Genomic DNA, 16,114 nt, shown 5'->3' on the forward strand with positions numbered 1-16,114 from the left:
GACTGTAAGCATTTTGTCTTGGACCATCAACCCCAGCACTGCTTATGCTCTGTATGTATGTAAGTAGGATTGTAGCAATGTATTTTCTCTTAAGAATAGCTAAAGATTAGAAAGTTAGATTATTTGACATCATACCTGTCCTACTCTATTATTTTAAGTTTCTGTGTGATCTCTGAACTCTTAGATATCTCTGTGGTGTAGTAGTATTGTCTTGTGTTTTAATTATTTATTATTAAATCTTTTAAAACCTTTACCTGTGTCTGGTTTGTGTAGAGATAATTGGGCTCTAGAGTACATTGCATATTTATAGAGTTTATTGTAATAAGCCACTCTAATAAGCCTTAGACTGAATAGTCACATTACCAACTGGATAATAATATTGCACAGTGCTAATTGGGCAACCTTTCAAGGGCCTTTGGGTAGCTGAGAATTATTAAGCTGGTGGTGGCAGTAATTACTACTGTATAGTCTGGGTAAAGGGGCACAGCTGGAGAACCTGTGTCAGCCTTTCCCAGGAGTGTCTTTGAAGCTGTATAAATACTTATCTCAAAGTGTGTGTGATATATCAGCTACCTGGGCAGGGGCACGAAGCATTGGTGGGACAGAGAGGGTACTGGAGTTTAGCTTGCCAGCTAGGCTGAGATCTGGACCCTGTAGCTGTGCTATTGGGGAGTTTTATTGGGGACCTGGAGAGCAAGGGAGCAACCAGCCCTAGACTGACTGTGATCTCTGTGTGCACTTAAGGGAACTTGTACTTTGTTGTGTGTATTTTTTATCCTTTCCTCTTCTATGAGACGACCTCCCCAGTGTTAGGGTGAGGATTGAGGGTCTATATTATATCCTCGAATGCTTAAAAAAGCGAACGCTGATTGATCAAACTTATTTTCGCGAAACTGCAAAATATCGAAGCAGCAGAAACTCGAATTTTTTTCCTAGGGAAAGAATTCGGTTGTCCGTTTCTGTTGCTTTGGTATTTTCAATGTTATGGTGGAAAGTTACCGGTCGGATTCAGTAAGTGTGCACTTGTGTGGATGTGAGTGTTAGGGTGATTTAGGTGAGTTAGGGTTAGGGCTCGGGTTAGGTGTGTGCGCGATTGAGTGGACATGAGGGTTAGGGTGGATTTAAGTGAGTTAGGGTTAGGGAGCAAGTGAGGTGAGTGTGCGATAGTGACGAACCTTAGGGTTAGGGTTTGGGTTAAGGTAAGTGGGTAGTTAGTGGTGTGTGCATAGTTTAGTGTAGGGTTAGGTATCAGATTTTAGGAGTATGTGTGTGGATTTCTGTTTGTTTGGTGTGCTTGTGTTGTGTGTATGTGTTTTGAATCAGCAATCTTTTTCCCTGGGAAAAAAATCGCTGATCTGATAGTTTGAGATTGTAAGCTTTCACTTAAATTAGGTCGATCAACCAGCGTTCTCTTTTTTAAGCATTCAATGATATAATATAGACCCAGGATTGAGGCTCCTTGATTGCTGGGCCAGGGCACGGTCATCACATATCTGGTGGCAGTGGTTGGGATAAGATATCCTCACTTATCTATTTGGCAGTGGTGGGATATCCACATCACATATTAATTGGTTGGCAAATACTAATTGGCTTGTAGTGGTGTGGGTAGAATAAATCCTGTAGCTTATGTACAGTGATCTCTGAAAGTGTTTTGTACTCTAAATCAGCCACACAGTGTATACTCAGAGTTCAGATCATAATTGTTTTATTTCTTTTGTTAGCTTAGTTAGTCAGGGTGAGCAGGCAGCATGTCAGCACAGGATTATGGAAAGCTGACAAGGAGCCAGCTGGTGGAGATTTGACAGGCCAGGGGACTGGTGCATGGAAACCTGACTAAGGCAGACCTGATTGAAGCCCTGGTTACAGCTGCATCAGAAAACAGCATCCAGGAGGATGATCAGACTGGCAGTGGAGATACAATATCCTCGGAGAATGGACAGCTAAACCTTTCTGCGAAGGACAATCAGACTGGCAGTGGAAATACAATATCTTCAGAGAATGGACAGCTTACCCTTTCTGCAGTGGACTTAAAAATCCAGCTGGAGCTAAAGAGACTTGAGTTGGAGGCCAGGCATTTGGAGAGAGAAGCCGAAGAAAAGGAGCGTCAGAGGAAGCCTGAGTGGGAAATGCTGACTCTTTGCCAGAGTCATGGAGGTAATGGGGAAGGGAGTAACTGTACCCCAGAAGCACAACAAGTCAGTAAATTTCTTCCAGAATTTAAAGAGGGGGATAATTTTAATAGTTTCATTCACTTGTTTGAAAGGGTATGCAAACAGTATAGTGTTGACCAAAGGCTCTGGGTACGGTTCCTGACCCCCTTACTCCATGGGAAAGCTGTAACTTGTATATCACAAATGCTTGACTCTGTCTGTTTTGATTATACTGCTGTAAAGAAATGTCTGTTAGAATGTTTTAAGCTAACACCTGAAATGTATAGGAAAATGTTTCGTGAGCATAGACGCAAGGCAGATGAAAATGTATGTGAATATGTTGCTGAACTGAGCACTTATTTTCATAGCTGGGTGAGTGGATGTCAGGTCACCGCATTTGAAGGGCTGGCAGACCTTTTGGTGAGGGAACAAGCCCTTAGCACTTTGCCTGAGGACATGAGGATCTGGTTAGCTCATAGACAATGTGCTACTTCAGATGAGGTGGGGAAGAAGGGAGACCTATACCTGGCCAGCAGGGCAGCCCTGCACAGGAGGGGGACCCCCAGTACTGCTCATGGGTCTAAAGTAACCCATGGTGGGCAGCACCGACTGCCCCAACAGAATCTGCCAGTAGCAGGGGAAGCCACTAGTCCAGCTACACATCCAGGAGCTAGGGTTAAATGCTTTGAATGGAACCAGTGGGGCTATCTGGCATACAGATGTCTATGGAGGCAAGGTGGAGAAACAAAGGTGAGGGAGCCAGTAAGTGGGAAAGACAAAATGCCAATAGTAGGTTGCCTTGAGACAACAGGGGTATAGAACTACCATCCTGCAGATGTCCTGAGAGGGAAGGATTTTGATGAGGCAGTATCATGTATTTATGCAGTTATACACAGGGAGGCTAGGAGACAAACATGTCAGTCTGGTAGCCTGGGGGAGTCCCAGACAGACTGCATACTTGCAGCCAGGACTGGTGAGGTGGTTACTTCAGGGAGTGAGCTATGCTGTAGCAGTGAAACTGAATGTGAGCCACAGCTGCTTGTAGGTACTGATGTTCCCTTGGACAGAGTAACTGCAAGGGTAGAGGTGAGTAGTAGTACCCAGGCTGACAGTGAGGCACCACTGTCAGAGGATGCCAGACTTCCAGTGGAAGGGGAGCTGGGAAGGGTTACAAGGAGGGAGTTGAGACAGGCTCAGCTCTCAGACTGTACATTGCAAGGCCTGAGGCAGGTAGCTAGGGATGCACCTGATTCTCAAGGGAAGGGGGAATCTGTATACTGGGACAAAGGGTTACTATACAGAGAGTGGACCCCTGAGGGAGGGCTAGAAGGTGAGAGAGTACAGCAGTTAGTAGTGCCTAGAGCCTACCGTCTGGAGCTTCTAGCCATAGCCCATGATATTCCCTTTGCAGGTCATATGGGCATAAAACATACAAAGAGGCGTATTATGCAAAGCTTCTATTAGCCTGGAATTTCCAGAGATGTAACAGGGTACTGCAGGACCTGTGAGCAGTGCCAAAAGGTAGGCAAGGCAGGAGAAGAGGAGAGAGCTCCTTTGATGCATTTGCCTGTGATTGAGGAGCCATTTCAGAGGATAGCTATGGTTATTGGGGGTCCTTTGAGTACCCCAAGTTCCACAGGGAAAAAGTATAGCCTAGTGGTAGTGGATTATGCTACACAATACCCTGAGGCAGTGGCTTTGTCCTCTATTGAGGCAGAGAAGGTGGCAAATGCTTTGTTAGAGATTTTCAGTAGGCTGGGTTTCCCAAAAGAAATACTGACTGACTGAGGTGCCAATTTCATGTCAGACCTGCTGGCTTATCTGCGGAAGTCCTGTGGGGTGAAGCACAAGAACACCCCCTACCATCCCCAGACTAATGGTCTTGTTGAGAGGTTAAACTCTACAATCAAGTCTATGCTACAGGCATTTGCAGATTAGTTTAAAAAGAGTGGGACAAATATTTGTCCCATCTGTTGTTTGCTTACAGAGAGGTTCCACAGGAATCCACAGGTTTTTCACCCTTTGAGTTGCTGTATGGGCATAGGGTGAGGGGACCTCTAGATTTAATTCAAAATGAGTGGGAAGGTGAGTGTGAGTCTCACAAGGAGTCTGTTGTGGCATACATCCTAAACCTCAGGACAAGGCTCAGGGAACTCATGGGCTTGGCTCAGGAGAACCTTGCAGAAGCCCAACAACAGAAAAAGGTGTGGTATGACAGGAATGCTCGAGCTAGAGAGTATGCTGTGGGGCAGCAGGTAATGGTTATCATTCCTGTCAAACACAACAAGCTGCAAGCAGCTTGGGAGGGACCCTACAAGGTGGTGAGAAAGGTAAGTGATGTTAATTACATGGTGGAAGTGCTAGGCAGATGGCAGGGCCACAAAGTGTACCATGTTAACCTGATGAAACCTTACCATGATAGGGAGGCCCTTGTGCAGAGTATTTGCAGTGGATTGCAGGAGGAGTCTGAGGGAGATCTGGGGACTGATCTCCTCAGAGAGGCTTGGGCTGACACCTCGGTGGAAGGAGTAGCAGTATCCCAGCAGCTATCTCCTACCCAGGTTTGAGAAATCCAGGCAGTGTTGCTGGAATTTGGGGAAATGTTCACTGGGAAACCAGGGAGCACCCACCTGGTGCAGCACTAGGAGGATACAGGACCCAAAGGCCTATTAGGCAGGCCCCTTATAGGGTGCCTGAGAGAGGCAAACAGACTCTGAGGGTAGAGGTACAGGATATGTTGGAACTAGGGGTGATTCAAAGTCCAACAGTCCCTGGGCCTCGCTAGTGGTGTTGATGCCAAAAGGGATGGCAGAACCAGGTTCTGTGTGGATTACAGGAAATTAAATAGTCACACAGAGACAGATGTTTACCCCATGCCTAGGATAGCTGAGGCTCTAGAGCAGCTGAGTGGGGCTAAGTGACTTATAACCATTGATCTTACCAAGGGTTACTGGCAGGTGCCCCTGACTCCCAGTGCTAGAGAGAAATCAGCCTCTGTGACTCCTTTTGGCTTGTATGAGTTCACAAAGATGCCCTTTGGGATGAAGAATGCCACATTGACTTTCCAGAGGCTGGTGGATAATATCCTAGCAGGAGCAGGAGAGTCTGCCCTTGCTTACCTAGATGATATTGCCATCTACAGCCATTCTTGGACAGAGCACCATCAGCATGTTAGGAAGGTGCTGGGCAGACTATAGAGGGCAGGGCTGACCATTAAGCCAAGCAAATGTCAGGTGGGTATGGCAGAGGTCTCCTACCTAGGACATAGAGTGGGGAGTGGTAAGATAAGGCCAGAACCTGCCAAAGTGGAAACTATTCAGGCATGGTTTGCATCTGTTACCAAAAAGCAGGTGAGGGCATTCTTAGGGACAGCAGGGTACTACAGAAAGTTTGTCCCTAGTTATAGTACCATAGCTGCTTCCCTCACACACCTGACAAGGAAGAACAGGCCAGATAAGGTAGTGTGGACCCCAGCATGTGAGCAGGTATTTCAGAAGCTTAAAGAAGCTTTGGGAGGATCCCCTGTGTTAGCCAGACCAGATACAGCAAAGAAATGTGCAAGTGGATGCTTTGAACCATGGGTGGGGGCTGTACTTAACCAGATTTCTTCAGAGGGGGAAGAACATCCAGTGGTTTATCTCAGTCGTAGGCTCCAACCCAGGGAGGAATGCTGTGAAGCTGTAGAAAAGAAATGCCTAGCCATAGTGTGGGCATTGCAGAAACTTCAGCCTTATCTGTATGGAAGAAAATTCACTGTAATGACAGATCACAACCCACTAATATGGTTAAACAGAGCCAGTCATCAAAATGCCAAGTTGCTAAGATGTAGCCTGGGGTTGCAAGCATATGATATGTCAGTGCAGCAGTGCAGTGGGAGTAGCAATGCCAATGCAGAAGGGCTATCAATACAGGGAATGGGGTGAGGTACCCTCAGATAGACCTAACACTCTCAAGCGGCATTTCTCAGGGGTCACTTGAAAAACTAGCTTGAGTTCTCGAGGGGGAAAGAGATATGAAGATTGGGGAAAGATGGGCGAAGGCTGCCAGCCTAGTCAAATAGAATTTGATACATAATTCTATCACTTGTACATATAAATGTAAAATACAGGCTTGTGTTCTTAAATGAAAGAAAACATTGTAAAATGTGAACTTCAAAATTGTTGCAACATTGCCATCTGCTGTAAGAAAAACCAAGCCAAGCATTTCAAATGTTCTTTGAAGTTGCAATTATGTAAAATGTGATGCCGAAGCGGCTGGCTGAACACATTCTTTCTGTTCTCTTAACTTAAGGAATAATTGTTAGAATATACATGTGAAATGTCTTTTATTGTTGTAGTTTCCTGAGCAGGTGTTAGATTGCTAAATAATGCAGTTTGTTGCCTGGGAACTTCAGACTAAGTGTCAAAATGATGTAATGTGTATAGTGGGAAAACCTAAGTGTCATAATGATGTAATCTGGAAGGGCCTTAGCAGAGCTGTTTGTTAGTGAGTTTAAAAACTATTGTTGAGAGAGAGACTGTAAACATTTTGTCTTGGACCATCAACCCCAGCACTGCTTATGCTCTTTATGTATGCAAGTAGGATTGTAGCAATGCGTTTTCTCTTAAGAATATATAAAAATTAGAAAGTTAGATTAAGTATTTTTCTTTGACATCAGACCTGTCCCAATGTAGTATTTTAAGTTTCTGTGTGATCTCTGAACTCTTAGATATCTCAGTGGTGTAGTAGTATTGTCTTGTGTTTTAATTATTTATTAATAAATATTTTAAAACCTTTACCTGTGGCTGGTTTAAGTGGGCTCTAGAGTATACTGCATATTTAGAGTTTATTGTAATAAGCCACTCTAATAAGCCTTAGACTGAATAGTCACATTACCAATTGGATAATAATATTGCGCAGTAATAATTGGACACCGTTTCAAGGGCCTTTGGGTAGCTGATAATTATTAAACTGGTGGTGGCAGTAATTACTACTGTATAGTCTGGATAAAGGGGCACAGCTGGAGAATCTGTGTCAGCCTTTCCCAGGAGTATCTGTGAAGCTGTATAAATACTTACCTCAAAGTGTGTGTGGTGTGTCAGCTACCTGGGCAGGGGCATGAAGCACTGGTGGGACAGAGAGGGCACTGGAGGTTAGCTTACCAGCTAGTCTGAGATCTGGACCCTATAACTGCGCCAGTGGGGAGTCTTATTGGGTACCTGGAGGGCACGGGGGCAACCAGCCCCAGACTGACTGTGATCTATGTGTGCACTTAAGGGAAATTGTACTTTGCTGTGTGTATTTGTTTTCCTTTCCTCTTCTATGAGACAACATCCCTGGTGTTAGTGGTGAGGATTGAGTCTCCTTGATTGCTGGGCCATTGCACGGTCATCACACAGGGCACACATGGAGAAATTTCCCCAAGGGGCAGAGGGGAGACCTCTAATGGACAATGCTGCCCTGTGACAGAGGAGGCACACAAAACCAGGGTTCCAGAGTTTCTTTCTCTGACAGGTCCTACCAGTGCTCCTGTAAGATGGCCCAGTTTTCCCCCTTTGGGGGCAATCAGGGGTCATCTATTCCTACACCAGAGAGCCTGACTAGACATAACAAAAGATACTTGGGTACAGAGGATTGTTTCCAGAGGTTATATAGGTTCATAGGTAGGTACTAGGCTATCTGCCAGAAGGCATTTATAAGCCTAGCCAGAATGTGTTGGCGTTCGCCGCTCCCTTAGATTAGTTCCCTGTGCCTCTGTCCAGCAGAGCCACTGAAGTGATCCCTGGGATGAACTTTCTGTTTCCCATCCACTCATCAAGGTTTCTCTTGAAGAGTGTTAGTGAGGAGCACTGCCTAATGTAGATTGGAATCTTGCTCCAGAGCATGGGAAGTCTCTGGGACAGGAATCTTTCCCTCCAGCGCGTCCTATTTATTGTTGTGGTGAGGTTTAGATCCCTAGACCATGTGGCTCGAGGGGATATGGTTTTCTTTAGGTGGAGCATGTCCATCACTTTTGGTTTGGACATGGCCTTGTATGTCAGGCAGAGATCACCTCTGAGTAGGTGGTATGCAACCAAGTACAGTTGGAGTTTCTTCAGTTGAGCTGCATAGCACAGCTGTTTGAGGCCAGTGATCCCCTTGGTGAGGTACTTCTGTGGTCTTTCCAGCTGTTGCAGGTGTCTTGTAAGGTACATCCCAAATGGGGCATTGTACTCTATGATGGTTCTGATGAGTGATGTGTTGAGGGGTACAATGACCTCTTTTGATCTGGATGCGAACCCTTTAGTGATTAGGTGGGCCACATAGAAGGATTTTCTAACCGCTTTGGCAATGTGGTTATCAAAGGAGAGATTACTATCTACTTGGGTCCCCAGATCCCCTTATTACATCTTCCATATTTAGGGGACTACCATCTATGTGGTAGTTTGTGGGTACTTTGTTTTTTCCAAAGGGGATGTCTATGCACTTTTTGGCATTTAGCTTGAGGCCATGATTTTGACACCAGGTGTCCGTCTCAGTGAAACCCTTTTGGAGGATGTCTGTGTCAGCAGGAGAGTCAATTATAGTCCCTAGTTTGCAGTTGTCTGTGAACTTGGTTAGCCATAGTCCTCCTGTGCTTACCTGTACCTCTGAGAAGTATATGCCGAACAGGAGGGGTCATAGGACTGAGCCCTGGGGAACGCCACTTGTAACCGGTTTAGAGTCGGATCTAGCTCCCGCAAATCTCACTATGTGGGTTCTGTCCATGAGCCAGTTGGCAACCCATCTTGTGATGTAGGGGCTTATGATATTCATCGTGTTTCACTGTTGCAGTCATCACTGTAGGGTTCTTCCTGCCGGCAGGCAGCCCTCGGTCAGCCAGAATCCCAAAGTCTGAGTCTGGCGTCGGCTGTGCAGTCATCCTCCCTGACGTGAGAGCGCCAAAGGTACAAAGCTCCCAGCCGACGCCATGTTCTCCAGTCTTTCTTGCCGTGCGGTGGGAGCAGTTCGCAAGTGCCGGTCGGCTGACTCCTGATATTTTTGGTGCTTCATTCCGAAGACTTTCTTCTTCTTCTCAAAGCTAAATACCCCATTGGGGAAACTTTTTTCTTGCTCCAGTCCGATGTCAGAAAAAGTTAATAATTGTATTTCATGTGGGAAGCAAATGCCTCATAAGGATTTCCACTCTTACTGTATTTCTTGTCTAGGCCCTGACCACGAAGTAGCTAGTTGTCAGTTTTGTGCTAGATTTAATCAACGTACTATTAAGCGGAGATACGATTTTGCTTTTCATTACTTTGGCAGGCGATTTAATTACAATACGTCGTTGGACACTCTTCCGACTACCGGAGTTCACAAAAGGCGCAAGGATAAGGACAGGCCTCCGAGGTCCAAATCAGATGACAATTTACAAGCAGAGCCAGCTGCAGGTTCAGCCGTCATCAGTGAGGCGCTTTCGCAGCCCCTGTCGTCGGCCATTACAGAACCGCTTAGCCAACTAGGCCTTTGAGTACTCCGGGTGCAGGACCTTCGGATAATGCTCCCTCAGATGGGTCCGGAGCTGCTGTGCAGGTACCGGCTTCCGAGGGGGTTTTCAGGCCTACGCAGCTTCAGATAAAGGCAAAGGCAAAGACAAAGGCAAAGACTCCTTCTAAAACAAAGACTCAAGCCCAGGCCTCCTCTGATCCAGGACCTAAATCTCAAAAACAAATGCTTAAAATGGCGGAGGACTTACTAACTATGATTAGGGGTTCACATCCCCCTCCAGACAAAAGGCCAAGACAAGAATTGAACTATGAATCCTCTGATCAGGCATCTATCTCTTCAGTATCTTCCTCTGAACAGGATTATACTTTCCCTCCTTATGAGGATTCTGATGCTGAGGAATCCATTCCTTCAGCTTCTCCCCCTGAGGATTTTTCTTTTGTGGAAACTTTACATGACATGAGGGAACATTTTCAATGGGAAGGACAGGAGTACTCTGAATCTAAGAGAAGGCTTAGGGATTTCCTTCTTCTTCCCCAACACAGACCCCTGGCTATTCCTCCTATTTTGGATATTGTGGATGATGTCTTTTCTGAGGCTAATTTAACTCCTGACTCCTTTCCTCCAGCCCCTGCTAAGCCTGATAGATATTACAGAGTCCCTGACTCCCACCAGTTTCTTTATAAAAATCCTACTGCTGATCCAGAAACCATTTCTCAGGGTCCTAAGGGTGTTAAGGCCGCCACTGCTAAGAACCCTATTCCATCAGATAAGGATTCTAGAGCTTTGGAGAGATGGGGCAAAAAAGTGTACACTTCTGCTACTTTATCCATTAGGGCTTTAAATTGTCAATTTCATATGCTAAAATATCAGCAATTTCTTCTGTCTGTTATGAAACAAAAGCTAGGTACCATTTCTGCATGTGCAGATAACAAGGAATTACACGATGTGATGCATGCTACTGAGCAGGTGGGGAAACATACCTTACACTGTGGTTTTGATGCTTTGGAGGCCTCTTGCAGGGCGTCTGCCACTGGCACGGTCATTAGAAGGCATGCTTGGTTAAAGGAACAAAATTTGCCTGATCAAGTGAAAGCAAAGTTACTGGATGCTCCTGTTCAACATAATGTTTTGTTTGGGTCTAAGGCTGAAGAGGTGATAAAGAAAATGGAGGATAAGGCAAAATCCATGCAAATGGTTAAGGATTTCTTACAAGTTCAGCCCCCAAGATTTAGCAGAAATTGGCCTACTAAAAATGGGTCCTTTCCCAGCTCGGAGAGGCCTCAGAGGGGTAGATATAGGCACCCCCGAGGGAGGGCCCAAGCACAGACCTCTTATAGACCTAGACAGTGGAGTGCTTCCACCCCCAGGGGTGGAGAGGACAGACCTCAATCTTATAGGAAACAGGCTCAATGACTCCCCCTGCATGGCTCCAGGAACCTCTCTACTGGAAGCCCCTCTTGGAGGAAAACTCTCTTTTTCACCAAAATTGGACTTACATAACCCAAGACAAGTGGGTCCTGGATGTAGTTTCAAGAGGTTACAAATTCCACTTTCATACCATACCAAGACCAAATGGATGGCCAGACCTACCAAAAAACCAATGGGCAGAGGCATTAAACCAGGTGGGATTCCTCATGGCTATGAGGGCCATATAACTGGTTCCACAATCAGAGACGCAGCAAGGCTTTTACTCAATACTCTTTCTAGTTCCCAGAAAACAAAATTCTTGGAGACCCATACTAGATCTGTCAGTCTTAAATACTTTCATGGAGATACCAAAATTCAAGATGCTTACTCTGTAGCAGCTCCTGCCAATGTTGAGCAAAAATGCATGGATGGTGACATTGGATTTAAAGGAGGCTTACCTACACATTCCTATCAGACAGGAGTGCAGAAGATACCTCAGGTTCAAGGCAGGCTCAAAACATTACCAATTCTCTGCACTGCCCTTTGGCTTGTCTACTGTGCCCAGGGTCTTCACAAAGTGCCTGGCACCAGTAGTAGCTTACTGCAGACTCAAGGGAATTCAAATTTACCCTTATCTGGACGACTGCCTTATTCAAGCAGACAGCAAGGATGTCTTACTCCAGCACCTGGAATTTGTTCAAAATCTTCTCAAGTACCTCGGATTCACTGTGAACGTAAAAAAGTCAAATTTGACACCCACACAACAGATAACTTTCCTGGGTGCTCTTTTAAACACAACAACCCAGATGGCATTCCTGACATCCGAAAAACAACTTCAGCTGGCTTCAACTTTCAAAACCCTGGCATTAATGTCTCAGCTAACTGCAAGGAAATTCCTGCAGGCTTTGGGTTATATGGCCTCCTGCATCCTTCTCATACCATATGCAAGACTGCATATGAGAAAGATACAATGGTACCTAAAAAGAGTATGGTCCCATCATTGTCACAGTCTAGACACAGAGATTGCTGTCTTGCCTTGCCTGCAAAAGGAATTCCATTGGTGGGCCATGGCATGTCTTCAAAACAAAGGGAAAGCCTTCAGTCTACCTCCAGCCTACCAAGTGTTAACCACGGACGCCTTGGATTACGCATGGGGAGCCCACTTGCAGGGGAAAGGCCTGCAAGGCTTTTGGACAGAGGATCAGAAGCATCTACATATCAATTTAAAAGAGATGTTAGCTGTGCAGAATGCCCTCTTGCCTTTCAGGGATCTTCTACAGCCAGGGCAACTACTGATATGGACAGACAACACCACAGTTATGTGATACATAAACAAGCAAGGGGGGGTCACACTCCTACCCCCTTTGCAGACTAGCCATGGCTCTATGGAACACAGCACTAGCTTGCAAAGTGGACCTACAAGCTCAGTTCCTGCCAGGGAAACAAAATACTCTGGCAGACAGCCTGAGCAGAAACCTGTCAGACCCACATGAGTGGATGCTAGACACCCACATATTCAAGATAATTACAGAAGCCTGGGGCTGCCCGGACATAGATCTATTTGCATCTCCCCACAACTACCAGTTACAGACTTTTTGCACAAGGACATATCACAAACTAGCATGGAAAGTGGATGCTCTTTCATTCAGTTGGAGGAACCTCTCGGGGTATGCCTTTCCTCCTCTACCTCTTCTTCCATGGGTGTTATTAAAGATAAAACAGGACAAACCCAAGATGATTTTACTGGCCCCAAACTGGCCTCGACAATTTTGGTACTCAACACTGATGAATCTATCCCAGGAGCCTCCTTGGATTCTACCTCAGATTCCAAATCTTTTGTCCCAACACCAGGGCCAGGTTCTGCACTCTCATATCAAAACTCTCAGCCTGGCAGCCTGGCATATTCAGGGTCTATGATTAACCCTACCCTTTCCAAACAGGTCATGGATGTTATCTTAGAAGCCAGACGGCCTAGCACTAGAAAATCTTATGAAGGTAAATGGAAGAGATTTTGCACTTGGATGCATGGTCAGGACTCAAATCCTCTCATTCCAAATATTCCATTGATTTTACATTACCTGACAGACATGTTACATAATGGTTTATCCTTTTCCTCCATAAAAATACATGCCTCAGCTATCTCTGCACATTACAATACAGATCCTCCAATTTTTTCACATCCACTTCTGAAACAATATCTCAGAGGAGCAAAGAATTTAAGACCCCCTAGGACACCACCCATACCTGCCTGGGACCTCAACTATGTTCTGGAAAAACTTACTCTGCCTCCTTCTGAGCCTGCTGCCACATCTGATATAAAGTATTTATCATGGAATACCGCTATCCTACTGGCTTTGACTTCAGCCAGGAGAGTCTCGGAGTTACAAGCACTCATGGCTGTGGAACCTTATATTATTTTTCATCAAGACAGGGTTTCTTTAAGGACTAACCCTACTTTCATGCCTAAAGTGGTTTCTAAAGTGGCTTTAAACCAAACTATTCACCTGCCAACTTTTTTCCCCAATCCACAAAATAAGGGGGAGAGGATCTTGCATTCTTTGGACGTACACAGGCAGCTTTATTTTAACCTGGACAGAATCAAGGATATCAGAAAAACAGAACAGCTGTTTGTTTCTTATGCAGCAAATTCCCAAGGCAAGGCTATTTCAAAACAGACCATTTCTAAATGGATTGCTCATGGAATCAGATTTTGTTACTCTCATCATGGAAAGCAAATCCCAGGAAAAATTAGGACTCACTCCACCAGAGCTGCTGCTACTTCTGCTGCTTTTATCAGGGGAGTACCTACCAAAGATATTTTGGAAGCTGCAACTTGGAGTTCAGTGCATACTTTCTCTAAGCACTATAATCTACTTCTTTATTCTAAGTCCAGGGCAGGCTTTGCTTCTGCAGTCTTGCAAGGCCTTCTAGCCGCCCCTTCTACTCAATAACCTCCACCCTTTATCTCAGCTTTGGGATTCGACCCTACAGTGATGACTGCAACAGTGAAACACGATGAACATAGTACAGTTGTGTACACTTACCATAAATGTAGATGTTAAAGTGTCTTCACTGTTGCAGTCTGGGTTACCCACCCCCCTGTCCCCTCTTATTCTTTCATTACTGTGGTTCTCTGCTTCACCCTTCTTCTGAGGTGTATTTGCTACAGGGTATGGGGTTTGTTGTACCTTACTTTTAGCCTTTACTTTTGGGCACCTGACATCTGGGGCAAGAAAAAACAGAGAACATGGCATTGGCTGGGAGCTTTGTACCCCTGGTGCTTTGACGTCAGGGAGGATGACTGCACAGCTGACGCCGGACCCAGACTTTGGGATTCTGGCTGACCGAGGGCTGTCTGCCGGCAGGAAGAACCCTACAGTGATGACTGCAACAGTGAAGACACTCGAACATCTACATTTATGGTAAGTGTACACAACTGTACTTTCAGGCTGGTGAGCTTGTCTATAATACCAGAATGGGGATTGGTGTCAAAGGCCTTTGTGAGGTCAAGGTAGGCTGTGTGTACCACCTTTCCCTTGTCTATAGCCTTGGTAACTGTCTCAAAGAAGTCCACCAGGTTTAGGAGGCATGATCTTCCCTTAACAAAGCTGAACTGGGTAATGTCCAGTGTTTGTAGGTTCCCAATGTTTCTGTTAATGAGTTCCATGATGATGCGCTCCATAGCCTTGCAGACTAAGCTAGTCAAGCTTATAGGGCAATAGTTCCCAGGGTCTGCTGTGGCTCCACCTTTGTGGAGCAGAATAACCATTGCTGTGCGCCAGTCTATGGGTACATAGCCTTTGAAGAGCCTGAGTTAGAACAGTGTGTTTAGGTGAGGGGTTAGTTCTTCTTTGAGCTCATGCAGGACGCACACTGGGACACCGTCCAGTCCCATTGATACTGTGTTTTTGGCTTTGGAGAGGGCTGTATTAACCTGAGTGTCTGTGATTTCAGGGACTCTACATTCTTCTGGTATGGTTATGGACCCTTTTGGGGGTGAGAGGGGGGTGAAGTTTGCACTGAACCTGTCTGCCAGGATGTTGGTGATAATGGTCGGTTCTGTGTATTTTGTGCCATTCAGCACTAACTCCCAGCAGATCTGAGCATTGCCACTTAGATTCTTGACATAGCTAAAGAATGTCTTGTGGTTATCTTTGGAGTTCTTGGCAATTTTTCTTTCGAAGCTCACCTTGGATGATTTTATGAGGGATCATAGTTTCTTGCTGATACTGATCAGGGATGTCTTCCCTTCTTGGGATTTTACTCTTTTCTGTACTAGTTTCCTCCTTCTGTTGTATACTTTGTTTATGGCAGGGGTCCACCAGAGTGGTTTCCTTTTCTTGGAGGAGTGAGTCTTGGTTTTACTTGGGCTAGCACAATCCATGCATTCTTGTAGGTGCCCATAGAATGCATTAGTAAAGGATTTAGCAGCTTGGACAGCGTTATCCTTTAGCACGGGGGCTTTGAAACTTCCACCTCAGACTTAAGTAATGTGAAGTTTGCTTTTGAAAAGTTTTTCATGGTGGTTTCCTTGTCCAGGGCTGGGGGCAGAATGTGGATATCCAAAGTGATTTGTTTATGGTCAGATCTATCCAGCGAGGTGTTGACCTCCGGTGTAGAACACCGATCACCCATGTTGGTGATGACCAGGTCCAATATGTTGTCACCTCTGGTGGGAGTGTTGACCAGTTGATCCAGGGCATTTGAGTTTATAAATTCTAGGAAATGTTGAGCAAGGGAGTTAGTACTTGAGTAGTTCTCCCAGTTAATGTTTGGGTAATTGAAATCACCCAATATTAGAGTGTTTGGAAGGACCTTTATGTTTCCCAGTGTTTCCAGAAATGCGGAATGGGGGTCCTGGGACATGGTGGGTGATCTGTAGCAAGCTACAATTTGAATTGCAGTTTTGTCCATTGTTAGTTGCACGTGGATGATCTCTGAAGCATCATGCTGTGCCACTAACCTGGAGGCGTGGGTATCCTTGATGAATATGGATATGCCCCCGCCTTTTGTATTTCATTCTGGGTTCTGTGGCCGAAATGTATGGTATGAGTTGTAGCCTGGTAGTGCTGGGGTGCTCTCTGGAGCCTTAAACCAAGTTTCTGTTACTG

Source organism: Protopterus annectens, chromosome 9.part0 (assembly GCF_019279795.1).
Source record: "Protopterus annectens isolate FY-2018-M chromosome 9.part0, PAN1.0, whole genome shotgun sequence".
NCBI classification, from domain to species: Eukaryota; Metazoa; Chordata; order Ceratodontiformes; family Protopteridae; genus Protopterus; species Protopterus annectens.